The 17,359-nt window shown below is 44.6% G+C and overlaps 1 pseudogene across 1 annotated transcript in view; it reads right to left on the reverse strand.

Moving 5' to 3' along the window:
- The window catches only part of LOC144738213 (uncharacterized), a 48,782-nt pseudogene that overhangs the window by 22,217 nt on the left and 9,206 nt on the right, over window positions 1-17,359 (reverse strand). Inside the window, exons 2-4 of the transcript XR_013589182.1 lie at window positions 11,847-11,903; window positions 10,878-11,052; window positions 6,868-7,783 (exon numbers count right to left, since the gene is read on the reverse strand). The product of XR_013589182.1 is annotated as an uncharacterized LOC144738213 (transcript). The remainder of the gene's footprint in view (window positions 1-6,867; window positions 7,784-10,877; window positions 11,053-11,846; window positions 11,904-17,359) is intronic.

Here is a 17,359-nt window from a genome sequence, read left to right on the forward strand (position 1 = left end):
GCTTTCCCCAACTACTCTCTCCGGTCTGCTCTTGGTGACGTCACCCGCCAGACAGAGGAGGAGGCACCGACTCTGAGGGTGACGTCACCGCGCAACACGGCCGCTCCCCACACAACACACACGGGGTACACTGACACAGAGTATTCTAACACACGAAGTACACTCGCACACACGGTAATCTCACACACGCAGAGTGCACTCACACACGTAGAGTACGCTTGCGGAGTACACTAACACAAATGAGTACACTCACTCACAGTATTTGTTTTTCTAAGGGTCCTTCGATTTTTTCCCTCCACATTTAGTAACATGCATTTAGATTATTTGGCTGCTATAATCTTCCACGTGAAAAGCAATTTCGTTTATCTATAATCTATGGCCAAGTGGCTTCTGACAAAAGATCTAACAGCTCTGTGAGCCTTGGTTGGTAATATAAAAATAGTTTACACCATTTGCCAGTAAAAAATATAATTGTTATTTTAACCCTTTTATCGGGCAACAAAATTGACACCTTTTTGCATAGACCACAATACCTGCAGTCATAATGCAAACAAAAAACATAACTCTGATAATATATGCACTGTCCTTGAAGTTGATTGGTCCACACACCCGAGCCAGCTTTCCTTAGTGAGGGGGGGTGTTAAATACCTTGGTGACATGACGTCACTAGCAGGGAACAGCTCTCCCCGGCGTCTCACGCCAAGTTAAAACAGTGGTGACGTCAGAGAACGAGATCAGGGTTAGAGTTTAAGTTTATTTAGATTACATTTATATTGTTGCCTCTCTTGAACAGAGACCCCTTGGGTGCGTGAGCTCAACACCAACGTGAACATTATTGTGTGTGTACACTGTATGCAATGTGTATGTTTACACACTGTGTGTGTGCGTGTACACTGTGTGTTGCACAGTCGGGGGTACAGGTGGTGCATTGGCCAGTCAACGGAGTCAGTCGACCCATGGCACCTGGGTCTATCCCGTGCACATGGCCCGGCACAAACGCCATGGTGACGTCACCGCCACTTAGTGGCGAATGGCGGTTGTTGTTCTTGTTACTGTGGACAGTGCTGTGGGGGGAGGGCCAATTCCGATTAGCCTTTCCCCTCGGGGCATTCGTAGCTACCACATCAGCTAAATGGGGGCTCTGGATGGGTGTGAGGGGCTGGTAACCCCTCCACCTTCAATAAATTACAACTAAACCACGTCTAAGATTGCACTTGAAGGGTTTCTCTCCTGTGTGTGTTCTCTGGTGTTTATTAAGAGCAGATGAAACTGAAAATGCTTTGCCACACACACTGCACTTGAAGGGCAATTTTTCGGTGTGTTCTCTGGTGGCTCTGAAGAACTGATAAACATGCTAATTTCGTCTCACACACAGTGCACATGAAGGGGTTCTCTCCTGTGTGAGTTCCCTGGTGCTGTGTCAAATTTCCAGTACAATCCGTGCTGTTTCCTTGTACCGAGCTGCGCTGAGTGCCTTTCCTCCATCAGACCAATTCTGCAGAGGAAGTGCAAAATACACAGTCACACATGCATTACACGTCTATACTTTTTCATATATTCATGATATAGTAAAAAAGATTCCCCAATTCATCACACGGGCTGTTAAGGCACACAATGAGAGGGCTAATGGTCATACATATGCCTGGAAACCCTAGTATGTGAGCAAAGACATCGAAATCAAGGAATCCAAAGCATCAAGCCTCTTTATGGTACCATAGGCCTTAATTACATCAAGAAAGCAGAGATCTAGTTTCTGGTGAAAATCCGTACTACTCTGCTGTACTCGATCGACAGAAAATAGAGCCGCCCCTTGAATATCGGAGGTTACGTTCTTGGAAAGTTCTGCGAGTCTGCTAAAAACGCGATATTCAATACTTAAGCCTTACCCAAGTAATGGCGTTAGGTAAACGTCAACTAAAATTTACATCACAATTGAAATAAGTACTGTATTCCAAATCAACAAAAAACTAAACAATTGAAATAAACATTGGGAAACCGTGTCTCGTTATTTTGGTTACAGGTAAACCCAACACTAATGGTCACACATGCTGTCTGCTTCTACTCGACATTGTACGAAAAGTCCTCCCAAACCTCCACATCCACAAATGGATGTGATTAGTCTCTGGCTCCATTAGCGACCTGGAAGTCAAACCCTAGAGCCTTCACAGGTCACCTTCACGAATGGTGACGTTTCCCAGCTGCCATCTTTATTGGGTCCTTGAATCACAAAAGATGGGTTTATGGAACTTCAAATTTCACACGTCAATCTCAGACTCTGCTCCTTGTACACCTCCTTACGCGTGTTTTAGTTTCAAGACAATTCAAAAGGCCTTCCAAGTGTACTTTAAGTGGTTTTTAATGTGTGTTCCCTGGCAGTTATGAAGATTTGATTACTGTGTAAATGCATTCCAAGACAGTGCAGTAGTTAGATTCCATGGAGGCGAGTTCTGCTCTTGGTGACATCACAAGTCAGAGAGAGGAGGCCCTGACGTAACCCACTCGTTAATTTGAGGTGATGTCTTCAGAGGAAGCGTCTACATATTTAAGTAAACATGTGGTAAACAAGGTGGGATATCAATGGACACATACAGAAAGTTTCATTTAAATGGAAGTAAAAATTCAATAAAAACCTAGGCTAGAATACAAATCTTAATTTTAGAACTTTCATGACTGCAGGAATTATTATTTGGTTCTTTCGGTTAAGTCACGTCTAAAGATAAAATAATAAATTAAATTATAGAATACTTTGTCCGGAATAGAATATTTCTAACCCCCCTCCCTCTCTCTGCCTCCGCCCCCCCCTCTGTCTATTTAAGGCCACCCCACAGAGACGATCACCCCTCTCTGTCAACTGTGTTGCTCTCGCTATGTATGTATCTTGTGATATCTGTCTGCTAATATGTCTGTCTATAGTTTTCTGGTTAGATATTATGTCGCTATTTCATTATACCTGATGATGATTGCTTGTGTTGCAATCGAAACGTCGTATTCTATTATTTAATTTAATTTATTATTTTATCTTTAGACGTGACTTAACCGAAAGAACCAAATAATAGAATACAAATCTGTAACAAAAATCCGCGATGCCTTCAAATGTTTTACACAAACTATAAATAACACTGCCTTTTAGGAATGCATGTGTTCAGTACAGGCCACCTGTGGACTGGTTTTGGTGTACAATGTCTCAACAGTCGGGCTTTGCTTCAACTGATGTTCATCAGCAAGGTCCATTTCAAGTCTCAGTTCGACAAAATTTATATACGTAGTACAAAATGATAATTAGTGTTCTCGTGGAGAATGTATCTCCTATACGTAACTTTTAAGTGGCATACCTTAACTGATGAATGATCCGACTATGCTCCCGATTTCAGAGACAATGAGTTGCCCCAGTCAGATGCGTCCTGATTCACAAAAATATCCTTTGACCCGTATCACAAAAATAACAGCTCTCACGTGAGTTTTTGTACAGGTTACCACCAAAACAGATACTTTGTCCGGACATCACATATTCCATGTTTGACATTAATACACAAAATGTTGCATGTACGTCCAGAATCAGACAGGTATTCTTTCAATTATGATTCAAAATAATCAAAAGGCACATTGGCAACATTTTATTACTATACCGAAATGTACTGCGTCACGTTGCAATGTATTTACAAGTTGATCTCTGACTCGATGAGGCCTATACGTGCAGCACTCTCATAGAGGGAAGCCAAGTAGTAGTACATTCTCTATTTGTTGCAGAGGTTCAAATCCGACTGGCATATCAATCATCGCCCCCGTCTTACAAACACATATCCAGATGCAGGCCACTGAACGGTCACCTTGTGACAAACAGGGGCAGATGCCCATTATGGGCACCCATCGAGTGTCGAAGATGAGATATGATAAAAAACACTTGAGTCGCTCCTGACCCAACCCACAGGTCCACAAATACTGGCCACTCTTACACTGCAGTTTGAACCTAGAAATTGTGTTCAACTTCACATTATATTCATTAGAAAGGCCTGTGACAAAGGTGCATGCATTGGGGCTTAATTGTCTCAAGCTTGCACATCTACCTGATCTCCATTTGACTTTGTATTGTCTAAGACAGGGGTCCTCAAACTACGGCCCGCGGGCCACATGCGGCCCACCGAGGGCATTTATCCGGCCCATGGTCACTAATTGGGCTGCGCTTGTGAGCACTAATTGGACTGCGCTGGTGAGCACTAATTGGACTGCGCTGGTGAGCACTAATTGGGCTGCGCTGGTGAGCACTCATTGGGCTGCGATCTGTGAACAAAACTGCAGGTGTAATTAACTTTATAATGGCACCCGCACCAGTGTGAGCCTGGGGTAAAAGCGGAGTTCCCCCAATCAGACTGCATTGATGGGCAGTGCAGTCTGTATGTCTCTGTGTGGGCAAAGTTATTGCTGGTATATTGTTTTTGTAGCGCTGTATATATATTGGTATTTTACTAATAGCAATTTTGACTCCCTAGGAAACAATGATGTCAAGAAAGAGAAAAATTTACTCGGAGTGTAGGATATTCAAAAAACAGTGGACTTATGATTACTTTTTCATGCAGTACAAGGAAAGAGCTGTGTGTCTGATATGCCAGAATATAGTGTCTGTGTTCAAAGAATACAATTTACGTCGACACTATGAAACTCAACATGAAGATAAATATGATTGTTTGGTCGGAGAAGTGAGAAAAGATAAAATATTAAAACTGAAAAATACATGAACAACTCAGCAAAATACTTTTGTGAAGCAGAAGCAGCTAAATATTTCATCACTGCGAGCAAGTTTTCAAGTTGCCAAGCTAACAGTGTGCACTGGCAGACCATTCGTTGAGGGAGAATTTGTTAAAGAATGCCTTCTTTCTGTTGCCAAAGAGATGTGTCCAGAGAAGGCCGATTTATTTAGTACAGTGAGTCTTTAAGGACCTACAATTACACGGAGGATTGAAGAAATGGGAGACAATTTCCATCAGCATTTGCAAAACTCCACAAAAAAACTTTCCTATTTTTCCTTGGCACTCGACGAAAGCAATGATGTTCGTGATTCTGCACAACTTCTAATTTTTATTCGTGGGACGAATGACTATTTCAAAGTCACAGAAGAGCTTGCTGCACTGCAAAGCATCAAAGGAACAACTACAGGAGAGGATATCTATGAAAAGATTTGCCAAACTGTGAATGGTTTGGAGCTGAACTGGGCTAAACTAGCCAGTGTGACAACTGATGGTGCTCCTAGCATGGTGGGGTCTAAGAAAGGAGTAATTGCTCGCATTAACCAAGAGATGGACAAACATAACCATTCTCATCCAATAGCCATACACTGCCTCATCCACCAACAAGCGCTGTGTAGTAAATCACTGAAGTGGGACTCTGTTAACTTCATTAGAGCTCATGCACTAAACCACAGACAATTTCAGGAATTTCTGTCTGAGCTAAATGTTGACTATGAAGATGTTCTGTACCACACAGAAGTCCGTTGGCTGAGTCGAGGGAGAGTTTTGAAACGTTTCTATGACTTACTTCCACAGATTACAGCTTTTCTGTTTTCAAAAAACAAAGAAGTACCAGAGCTCAATGATGCAGAATGGAAATGGCACCTTGCCTTTCTGACAAATGTAACAGAGCTACTCAACAGTTTCAATGTGCAACTTCAAGGAAAGGGGAAGCTCATCTGTGATATGCAATCACATGTCAAAGCATTTGAAGTAAAATTAGGCCTCCTCATCAAACAAGTGAAGGAGGAAAACTTCTGCCATCTCCCCACAACTCAAAATCTGTTAGCGGAAAAACCATTGGTTGCATTCCCAAACAAAACATGTGTGGATTCACTGGAAAAATTGCAAAAGGAGTTCCAATTTAGATTTCAAGAGCTTCATCTTCATGAACAGGACATACAGCTTTTCCGTAACCCATTTTCTATTGACATTGAAAATGTGGATACAATTTACCAAATTGAACTGGCTGAACTGCAGAATTGTGACTCTCTGAAAGACGCATTCAAGTCAAGCAGCCTTCATAATTTCTATGCATTTCTCCCCTCTGAGACATATCCTCATCTCAGGAACCATGCACTCAAAATGGCAACCATCTTTGGCAGCGCTTATGTCTGTGAACAAACTTTTTCCAGAATGAAACATTTGAAATCTCCAACCAGATCTAGACTAACGGATGCACACTTGCATCACTTGTTACGACTAGCAGTGACAAATATGGAACCGGACATTGACCATCTCATTAGCCAAAAGCAGGCCCATAGTTCCCATTGAAATACTGGAAAGTTTGTTGATTTAACTTTACTTGTTCTTCATTTTAAATATTGTATTTGTTCCCGTTTTGTTTCTTCACTTCAAAATAAGATATATGCAGTGTGCATAGGAATTTGTTCATAGTTTTTTTTAACTATAGTCCGGCCCTCCAACGGTCTGAGGGACAGTGAACTGGCCCCCTGTTTAAAAAGTTTGAGGACCCCTGGTCTAAGAAGTCCACCCACACCTCCACATTCACAAACTCCTGAGAGTTGCCTCGCTCTGCCTCACAGTCAGAATTTAGTTCCTGCTTCAAACTGCCTCCATCTATGTGAAGGTCCGATTTTGGAGTTGACTCATCCTCAAATTTAACCTTCACTTGTATACTCTTCACTGTTAATTCTTCACATTTCACCTTCGCCTCTTCATATTTCACCTTGATACCTTTCCAAGTGTCTAGGCTGGGGTTGTCTTCTGGTTCTTGTTTCATGAACAATGGAGTCATTGCAGCACTTTGACTTTCACAAACGGATTTCAGATTACATTTTTTGTGGATTTTCTGATGCTTGTGCATTCTCTGGTGTTGTTTAAGATTTGATGACTGTGTAAAAACTTTCCCACAAACACTGCACTTGAAGGGTTTCTCTCCTGCGTGTGTTCTCTGGTGTTTTTTAAGATTTGATGACTTTGCAAACACCTTCCCACACACAGTGCATTTGAAAGGTTCCTTTCCTGTGTGTGTTCTCTGGTGTTGTTTAAGAGTAGATGAATCTAAAAATGTCTTCCCACACACACTGCACTTGAAGGGTTGCTCTCCTGTGTGTGTTCTCTTGTGGGTCTTAAGATGTGATGACATTGCAAACGCCTTCCCACACAGAGTGCACTTAAAGGGTTTCTCTCCTGTGTGCGTTCTCTGGTGTGTTTTTAGATATGATGACTGTGCAAATGCCTTCTCACACACAGTGCACTTGAAGGGTTTATATCCTGTGTGCGTTCTCTGGTGGTTGTGAAGATTTGATAATGTTGCAAATGCGCTTCCACACACAATGCACTTGAAGGGTTTCTCCCCTGTGTGCGTTCTCTGGTGTGTTTTTAAATTTGATGACTCTGTAAATGCCTTCTCACACACAGTGCACTTGAAGGGTTTCTCCCCTGTGTGTGTTCTCTGGTGGCTTTGAAGATTTGATGACTGTGCAAATGCCTTCTCACACATAGTGCACTTGAAGGGTTTCTCTCCTGTGTGTGTTCTCTGGTGTGTTTTAAGATGTGATGACTTTGCAAATGCCTTCTCACACATAGTGCACTTGAATGGTTTCTCTCCTGTGTGCGTTCTCTGGTGACTCTGAAGATGTGATGTCTTTGCAAATGCCATCTCACACACAGTGCACTTGAATGGTTTCTCTCCTGTGTGACTTCTCTGGTGCTGTGTCAAACTTCCAGTACGATCCGTGCTGTTTGCATGCTGGTCGCATTGTTTCCTTCTTGTACCGAGCTGCGCCGAGTCCCTTTGCTCCATCAGACCAATTCTGCTGAGGAAGAGTCAGAGGAAGCGTCAGCTGCAGACAGAAAAACACATCCACACCATCTACGTCAGTATCAAGGCACAGAGGAATGCATATATACAGTCACACATGACTTACATATCTATATTTATTCATATATTCATGATATAGTGAAAATAATTCCCCAATTCATCACGAGGGCTGTTAAGGCACACAATGAGAGGGCCAATGGTCATAAATATGCCTGGACACCCTCGTGTCTTCAAAATGAATGCTTACCAAAAACTCCAAGCACACAATTTCGGTTTTAAGAAAAATTAGCTAACATAGCAAAGGCTGTTGAAAAGAATATTATTTGTATTATGCAGAAATGTACAAATTAATGTTCATTTGCAACTTAGAGGTGTGAAGCCAGGCTCAGATGAGCTTGAATGCAAGGATGAACAGATCTAACTTCAGCTGCATATGTGCAGTGTTAATTTCCTGACTGTTTCCATTCTTATAAAATCTTGTTCTGTACCTGTTGAATTCCATGACGAAATGGGGCCTTGCATATGTTCTACAAAAAGATCACCTCCGTGGGAAAATCTTGACTTAAAACTTTTGTGATAGCGGGAATTCATATTCTTTGGTTATTTCGGTGAAGTCACGTAGATAGAAAATAATAATACAAATAAAGTGAATAGAAGAAAAAAACAGACTAATGTAGACTGTAGCCTGGTTCTTAACCTCGGTGAGCGTACTGGCAGTCTATAATGTAGACTATTGCTTGTTTTTTTGACGAGACCTTTGAAATGGACTAGACCTTTGCAATGGACTAGACCTTGGCGATGGACACTCACAGCTTTGTATGTAAAAAAGTCCAGGCAGCTTCCACATAGTGTTACAGAGCCTAATGAAAGAATGCTGCTAGACTAATTCGAAGTGAGACTTTGGATGCCAAACCAGAGCTGGTCATGAACACATTAACCAGGTATAGGAGCTCCTCCACCACGTGTAGAACGACCTGATTATTCATGGAGAGCTGAGCAGGTGCAGTGTTGTATGACATTAAATTCCCAGGGAAGTGTTCTTTGGGTCTTTCGGTAAAGTCACGTCACTTAACCGAAAGACCCAAAGAATATGAATTCCTGCAGTTACGAAAGCTTTTGGTCAAGATTTTCCCAGGGAGGTGATATTTTTGCAGAACATATGCAAGGCCCCATTTCGTCATGGAATTCTCCAGGTACAGAACAAGATTCTCCAACTCAATATCATTGAGTAGCCATGACCAGATCATCAACATGCGTAACATGGTTGACCAGCAGGGGAAAATCCCTTGACTATAACCAGACATCGATTAGCGTATCATTGTTACTGTATGAAATGCATTTTTTTATAGGGCCGTTGTGAGCTTCTCAAAACACAATTATTTGAAAATGCTACGTAATGTAATCCATGCGGCCAGAGGGAATTTCGGCCACAAGCCAAATTGAACAGGAAAGGGACCGACTCCTGGTCACGCAACTTTAGATGGGCCAGCCAAAAATCATAAAAATCCTCAACGATTGTGAGAAGAGGCAGAGACATCGAAAACCAAAAACAAACCAAAACCCCAAGCCTCTTTATGGTACTATAGGCTGTAATTACACCAAGAAAGCAGAGATCTAGTTTCAGCTGAAAATCCGAACTCCTGTGCTATAGCTGATGGACAGAAAATACAGCAGCCCATTGAATAGCACGGAGGTTACATTCTTGCAAAGTGCCGTGCGAAAGATAAAATGCCGATATTCAATACTAAAGCCTTACCTAAATAATGAGGTTAGGTAAACGGCAGCTAAAATATACATCACAATTTAAATAAGTACTGTACTGTATTCCAAATAAACTTAATTACTGAAATAAATGTGAAAAAAACGTATACAAAACATTCCAAGATGAGTATAAATGTATATAAATAAAGCAGACTTACTGTGTGTTTTTTAGAACCAATTGCACCAACACTTTGAAACATACACACTTCAAAAATTCCATGCGTACTCAAGGGTAAGTTATTATGTTTTTCACACAATTTTTAGCTTAACTGTTCACCTTCAACACCTGTAACACCTGCACACTCCAACACCCCGCTGCTGCTATATTTTTTCTCATTTACCACATCCTTACATATTATCAGGCCTGCATTTTTGCCACAAAATTAATTCAGTTCCGGCTCCTTGCCGTCCTCTCTGCACACGCACAGCTCACCTCTAATATACTGTAATATTTCATCACGGGACCTTTGCCAGTACCAAAATATGATAATAGGTTTCCCCCGTGTGGTCAGAATGCAAACAAAAACACTCTGATAGAAAATGCATGGTCTGCTGCTGAGGCAGACTGTTTTTAAAAGGTTTGAAATGGGTGTAGCCCAAGGGTCATAAAGAAGTGGCCGGGGCTAGTGATGTTAATGTAATAAATTAGCATGTTAATGTGAAATCGAAGAGTGGTGCAATCCAAAGCGGCCTCCCTACAAGACAGAGAAGGATCGAGGCTCTACCTGGGTAAACAACAACTACCACACTATGGGAACCTCATTTGCCAGTAAAAATATGATAATTGGTTTTTTACCCTTCTATCTGGCAACAAAACTGACACCTTTTTACAAGGAGTCATGTTTGCATAGACCGCAATACCTGCAGTCATAATACAAACAAAAGACATAACTCTGATAATGTACACTGTCCTTGAAGTTGATTGGTCCACACCTGAGACGGCTTTCCTTAGAGCCTAGTCTCACATGGGTTGGACCAGATGACGCCAAAAGTGCGCCAGATGACTGCGGGTGACTGGCTGCGGGAGCTGGTGGCAGGAATAATGGGGGCCACGTCGCTCGTGGAAGGGCAGGTGAACAGGCGGCGTATCCGGAATCTGCTGGACAAGGGGGGCGGTAACGTCACTCGTGAGTGCAACACATTGCAGCGTGGTCGGGGTTGACGTGAGCCGCCGACAGGCTCCGGATCGTGCGCTACACACTGCAAGTGGAAGTGGGATGGGACTGCTGGGGAGGGTCACCCTTAAGGGTCGCCTCGGACACCAGGTGTGTAACCAGGAGTTATACGTGTCGAGCGTGTTAAGCCACGAGTGTATTGCAAGTACCGACCTCCTAGGAAAGTTGGGGCTCAGCGTGCAGCCACCGTGGAGGGCAGCGGGGAGCGGATTCCTTTCTTGGGACAAGAGCCGGGTTGCCCTCGCCTCAAGCCCGTGGCCGCTATCCTGGCGTCGGCCGTCACCGTCGGCATTGGTGTTCCACTGAGTTTTCCGTTTTTCTTCCAAACCTAAACTCAAAATATATTTGGTGGTGGTCAAACAGTCCAATGCAGGACCCTCCTGAAACATAATCTTTAACTGCTAAATAAGAAATTAAATTGAAAAACCCTCAAACACAGTACAATATTTTTATTTTACCAGGTGAGGCCATCTGAGCTGCATAGTTCTTTTTCAGAATCGACCTGGACACAAATGATAGCTCAACTTTGTGGGTTATAATATGGAAATGTTTTGCAGCAAAATTCTCAAAATGCATGTTTCTAAATGTGGAGAAAAATAAATCCCACAACAGGGAGAGAGAGAAAAAATAAAACATCTAAACTGCAATCATAAATGCGTCAGGGTTGGAATCGAACCCACGACATTCTGCATACCATGTGAGGAAGTTGACATCTTGCCACCCTAGTACAATATATCACACAACAAACAAATTACAGTGAAACCTTGGATAAGCCACTTTTTTGTGAGCTGGTCGCTTCTGAAAACAAGAGCGGTATAGCAGCTGAAGTCGGCTTGACCTGGTAGGATAAAAAAAACTGTAGAAATATTTTAAAGAAAAAAAATTCAAAGTAGTGAGCCAGATTAAGACAAATTAAACTTAAGCAGAGAATTAAAGCAAATGCAATCAGGCGAGGGCAGGAGGCAAGGCCCCGCATGGCTAGGCCCCGCGTTGTAATGTTCCTACCTGGACATCGATTCCATACTCGCTGCTACTCAATTGATATCCCTACGAGAGAGACGGAGCGAGGCTCTACCTGGGTAAACAACAACAACCACAACAACCACGATGTGAACTTCTCACCTCGGATCTCAGTGAGCGCGCGCGCGGATCGGCAGCTTCCTGGTGTCTCGTGACGTCACGCGGTAGCAGGTGACATGACGTCACTAGCAGGGTTCACCTCCCCCTCACGCCGATGAGGTAATGCAGTGGTGACGTCAGAGAGCGGCGTTAGAGTTTAAGTTCATTAAGATTCCTATTCCATTGATCCCTCTATTGAACATTGACCCTTTGGGTGCGCGAGCTTAACAACGTGAACATTGTGTGTACAAACTGTGTATACAGTGTGTGTGTGTACAAACTGTGTATACAGTGTGTGTGGGGCCGTCCATAAATGACGTCACGCAACTGGGGAGGGGACGGTCAGACATTTGTGACGATATGTGACGATGTGCGATGATGGGGGGGGGTGATAAATGTGACGTCACATAAAAATGCGCAACTTAAATAAATATAGACAACACATTCGACTTAATAGACGTTTTAATAAATGTTTTCTCCTACATCAGAGTGTAGCGCCACATTAAATACGCACTGCAATGACAATAGTTTAAAGCGATTTCAAGCATGTTTCGGGGGTGAGGGTGGGCAGAGCTTTGTGACATTATATTTGAGGGGGGGGGGGGTCTGACTTTTTGTGACGTCGTGCGACGAAGGGGGGGGGGGTCAAAATCGTCCAAATTCGCGTGACGTCATTTATGGACGGCCCCTGTATACAAACTGTGTACACACACACTGTGCGCGCGCACACACCGTGTTTGTGTACACTGTTAGCACACTAGGAGGCACAGGTGGTGCATCGGCCAGTCATCTCAGTTGAACCATGGCACCGAAGTCTGCCCTGTAACCTCCTGCCGGCGGGAGTTCGACACTACACGTGGCCTTAACGTGCACATAGCCTGGCACAAGCGCCATGGTGACATCACCACCACGTATTGGCGAATGGAAGTCATTGTTTTTGTTAGTGTGTTTGTGTATAGTGTATACAGTGCATGTGCAGACTGTGTGTACGCTGTTTCTACATTGTGTGTACACAATACGTCTACACTGCGTATGTGTACAGTGTGTGGGTGGTCCGAATCAGTCGGGCGGCATTATCTTTCCATCAGCTCTGCAATGCTGTGTGGAAGCTGCCTGGCCTGTCGCTCCGCATTAAACTTCGGGTCTTCTCGGCAACAGTCATGCCCTCCATTCTATAGGCATGTGAAACGTGGACCCCTCTAAATGGAACATTTGCGCTAGTTAGAAACACTGGCTGGCATGCCTACACTCAGATTGAGGGAAGCCAAGTGTTAGCGCATTCTCTATTTATTGCAGAGGTTCAAGGTTCAAATCCGACAGGCACCCCTGGCTACTCCAGTAACATCAACCAAAATATGCACCGTCTGCTTAAAGAGTGGATGTAAAACATACTATCGTGTCATTCAAAACACATAGGTCTTTGCATGTTGGTGTCATTGTCATAATTTTGGAAATTCCAAATATTATCCAGAAATTGCACAACTGAGATTACATATCAATTATCGCCCCTAACTGACAGACTCATGTCCACATGCAGGCTGGTGCTGGGCCACCTTATTCCACACAGAGACAGCTGCCACTTAGGGGTGCTCTTCGATTGTTTGTGATGAGATATGATACAAAACTCCGAATTGCTGAGGCAATTAAGCAATTTTAACGCGTAGGCTGTCGCGACCAATATCATCCATAAGATTTTTTTTGGGTTAGATCGCATAAATATAAATGCGCTCTCTCTAGTCGTCTAGCCGAACCCTGACCGTGTAACACCGATGGTGCTGACCGAGACAGCCAACAACTATCCAGCCATGCAATATCTAGCGAAGATGACAGCAACGACGATACGAGCCCACTCCCAGAACCGGCAGCGGTGAGCTCCCGCTGTCAGCTGCTTTATTTCTACCCAGCGCGGCCTGGCTCCGCCCTGGTCGCGCCTTTCTTCTCGAACCCTCTAGCAGGTTCCAGGGGCTTCCAGATAGGGTCTTCCATGACCCTTGCCCCAGTTCCTCCGCCCTGCCGACACACTCGTGTATGTGCTCACCGTCGTGTGCACTGTTTGTCCACCGCAGTTGCCGTTGCAACTGCAACCGGTGGACAGGAAGAGCAACCCCAACACCGAGAAACACCACCAACACGAAAAAACAATTTACCCCAAAAAAGAAAACCTTGGTTGCAACACTTCCCGCGACCATACAGCACAACCGCAGCATCTCCCGCGAACCCTAACCACGTAGCGCAACTCTGGCGCGCCCCGCGGACCGCCAACAAAAAGAACAACCCACGGCACCCCCCCACAAACCGCCAACAAGCAGCGCAACTGCGGCATGGGCAAGAACCCCATCAGGCACAGCATGACGGTGACACCACCCCCCCCCCCCCCCCCCCCCCACGAGAACCGATAACACAAGCCAAACAATATACACCACCCCCCCGAATCCCACCTTACAAGGGAGAGTCCGCCTTTACCAGAACATAGCTCACGTGAGCCGGTCCTCGACACTGGTCACCCCCGCCTTGGCAGGGTTTTGCATTCCTTGGGATTCCGAGGAATGGGAACAAAAAAACAATGGCCTAAGGGCATGGCCCGTCCCTGAAATCCGCAGTAGCATCTAATCAGATCCAGCCTCTGACACTTTGCACACGGCAGTCACGGAAAGCATCAGAGACTCGGATCCGGCGCAGCTTGGGAAAATGTTGCCGGCAGGTCGGAGTGCTACGGTAGCGTTGCCGGCACCCTACTGACACCCCGGCATTCTATGGCGATGTGGCTCGGCTGACCACACCTGAAACACTTGGCCGTGGGACCCCAAGGCGGAGGGGGCTTCGCCGGTTGCCAACCCACCTACGGGGGCCTTCTCCCGTACGTCCCCAGGCCGCACACCACAGTCACCATGTGTGCAGTTATGATAATTAGGCTCAGCTTCGTTTATCCAGAGTTATCAATCAGGATAACACGATTATCATCGATTTAACGTTTACCGATTATCTTAGTGTGTGTTATGATATTTTAGGTCTCCATTTTCATGTCTCATCGCAGGATACAGTTATCAAGAATAAGATAGTTTTGCATGGACTTGGAAAGAAGCACTCGAACAGTTGGTGTTAAGCAATTTTATTCTAAACAAGCACATGACACTCTCTTATCCAAAAGCAAGTATACGTCAATAAATTCATGGACAAGATTATGCAGTAACGAAAATGAATGACTAAAAATACTTCTTCATTGGCGTGATTATGCAGTTAACGAAAATGAATGACTAAAAATACTTCTTCATTGGCGTGATTATGCAGTTAACGAAAATGAATGACTAAAACATTTCTTATTCATGTAACTCGACGACAGCAACTGCTTTGCACGATCCGTTGATATTGAACGCACCACCTCGAAATGGCAACCCTTTTTGAAACGCAATGACAATTTTTTTTTTAAGTCTTATTCGTGTGCGTGCTGTGTGTGCGTTGTCCCCTTTTAATTTTAATTAATTCTTAGAGCCGGGAGTTGTGTCGTTAGCTTGTGTGGTGTGGGAGGATACGAACAGCGGCCAGAAGTTTTCTCTGGGTTGGGCGTGGCCGCCGCTCTGCTCCTGCTGCTCCCTCGCTCTCTCTCCACTGCTGGACGACGAGTTGGCACGATGCTGTCCTTGAAGATGCTCGGTCGCTCGGTGTCGCTCGTTGTCGCTCGTTGTCGCTCGTTGTCGCTCGGTGTCGCTCGTTGTCGCTCGGTGGCGCTCGGTGGTGCTCGGTGGCGCTCGGAAGACTTTGACTCTCTTTCTCCACTGCGGGATGACGAGTCGGTTTTGGTTGATGCTGGTTGATCTGGGTGTGTATTAGACACACGGCGCATTCAACAGCGCTGTCCTCCTTCTCACAGCCGTTTCACCAGGCTTTCTCCACTGCTTCGCGCTCTCTGCTTTGCTCGCTTGGCGATCTCCGCCTTTCCTGCGGGTTGTTCGCTGGTCGTCACTCTGACGAAGAGCGATGCTTCGTTCGTGGCAGGGTGGACGTTGGCGTCTTTGTTGGCTTCACTCGCAGCTCGGCGACTCAGGGTAGCGATTCTTCTCAGGTGGTGCAGACCTCGGCTTGTAGCGGCACGTCGCTACTCCGCGAACCTCGTCATTCTGGATGACGAAAACTTCTTGACGATCTCTGGTGGGGCCCGTGGCCCGGACGATCTGTGTTGGAGCCGGAGCCCTTGACGAGGTGGGCTCAGAGCCCCTGGCGATATGCTTTGGATAGATTTTCCTTCGGTTTATATTGGAAATTCCACTCAGTTTCCCGAGTTGTTCAAAAGGCGGTGTCATAAAACATTCCTGTGGGGGTGGACCATCTGCGTCCGTGTGTGTGTCCGTCCGTGTGTTTCGCGTGCGTGTTGTCCGTGTGTTTATTAGCTTTGAAGACACAGCTGTGTGTCGTTCTGGAAGAAGGGGTGGGTGGAGGCCTTGTGACGGTGCCACCTAAGTTATCCATTAACCAGACCGATGATTCGCGTTCGCATTGAGTTATATATAAAAAAAAGTATTCGAATCCATGTTTTTGTTACTGAATAATATTTGTCGCGAAAACCTACGCGTTAAGCGAGCTTAATTATTCCCTCCCTTGCTCGGGGATCATATCTTTTGTCTCACACAGCTTAAGTTGTTTTGGTTTGGAAGTTGAAATGCGACTTATTTCCATTATGCCCAAGTTATGCCGAAACCGTGTTCACGATGTTTCATCGTGACCCGATCTCTCATGGAAATGTTATTTCCTCGCGTGTGCAATTTTTGCTGTCCGTGTTGTGGGGAGACAAAGACGGTTGTTTCCACGGTGGAAGCACCCGGCGCATGCGCTTATTTATTTATCTTCGGAGGCATGTGTTCCAACCTTTATTGGGGCAATTTCCTGGCTTTGTGCCTGCGTGTGGAGATCCTCTCGGAAAGACAAAGACGGCCGTGTTGCTCGCTTCCCATGGGGTGTTGTGTTTGGTTAATTTTGAGAGCCTTCTCCGCCCTTAGCTCCTCTAGGATATCCACTTTAATTCCGTACTTATTATTTGACTTCTTGTGATTATTTAATCTGCTATCCCGGCTAGGAATTTTGTTTTGGAGCGACCCAAGCCATAATTATTCTTTGATGCTTCGGCCCGGCCGCGTAGAAATTATTTAAGGTAAATAATGTCCGTATCTAATTAACAATTGATGAATCGCGACTCTGGTGCAGACTGTAGTCTGGTTTCCAATTGGAGTAAGGATAGATACTGTTTGCTTACTCTTCATGGCTAAGTTGGTAATTGTTTATCTAACATGGTTCAAAACCCGTCTGTGTTTTTTTATCGTCAATGTTGTTTCCTTTGTTAAGAATATAATTATATATTTCGTGGCCTGGTTTTGTATTTATCAAAGGGTTTTTTTTTTAACAAAAGGATGTCCTCCTGACCCCCCCCCCCCCCCGCCTGCAATTCTCCCCTCTCTTGTTCCTCTTGTGTGAAATTCGGGGAGTTTTTATGACCTTGATTGCCCTCTTTCATGCCCTCTTTCCTT

This window comes from Lampetra planeri, chromosome 78, assembly GCF_965212315.1.
Source record: "Lampetra planeri chromosome 78, kcLamPlan1.2.h2, whole genome shotgun sequence".
Classification (NCBI taxonomy): Eukaryota; Metazoa; Chordata; class Hyperoartia; order Petromyzontiformes; family Petromyzontidae; genus Lampetra; species Lampetra planeri.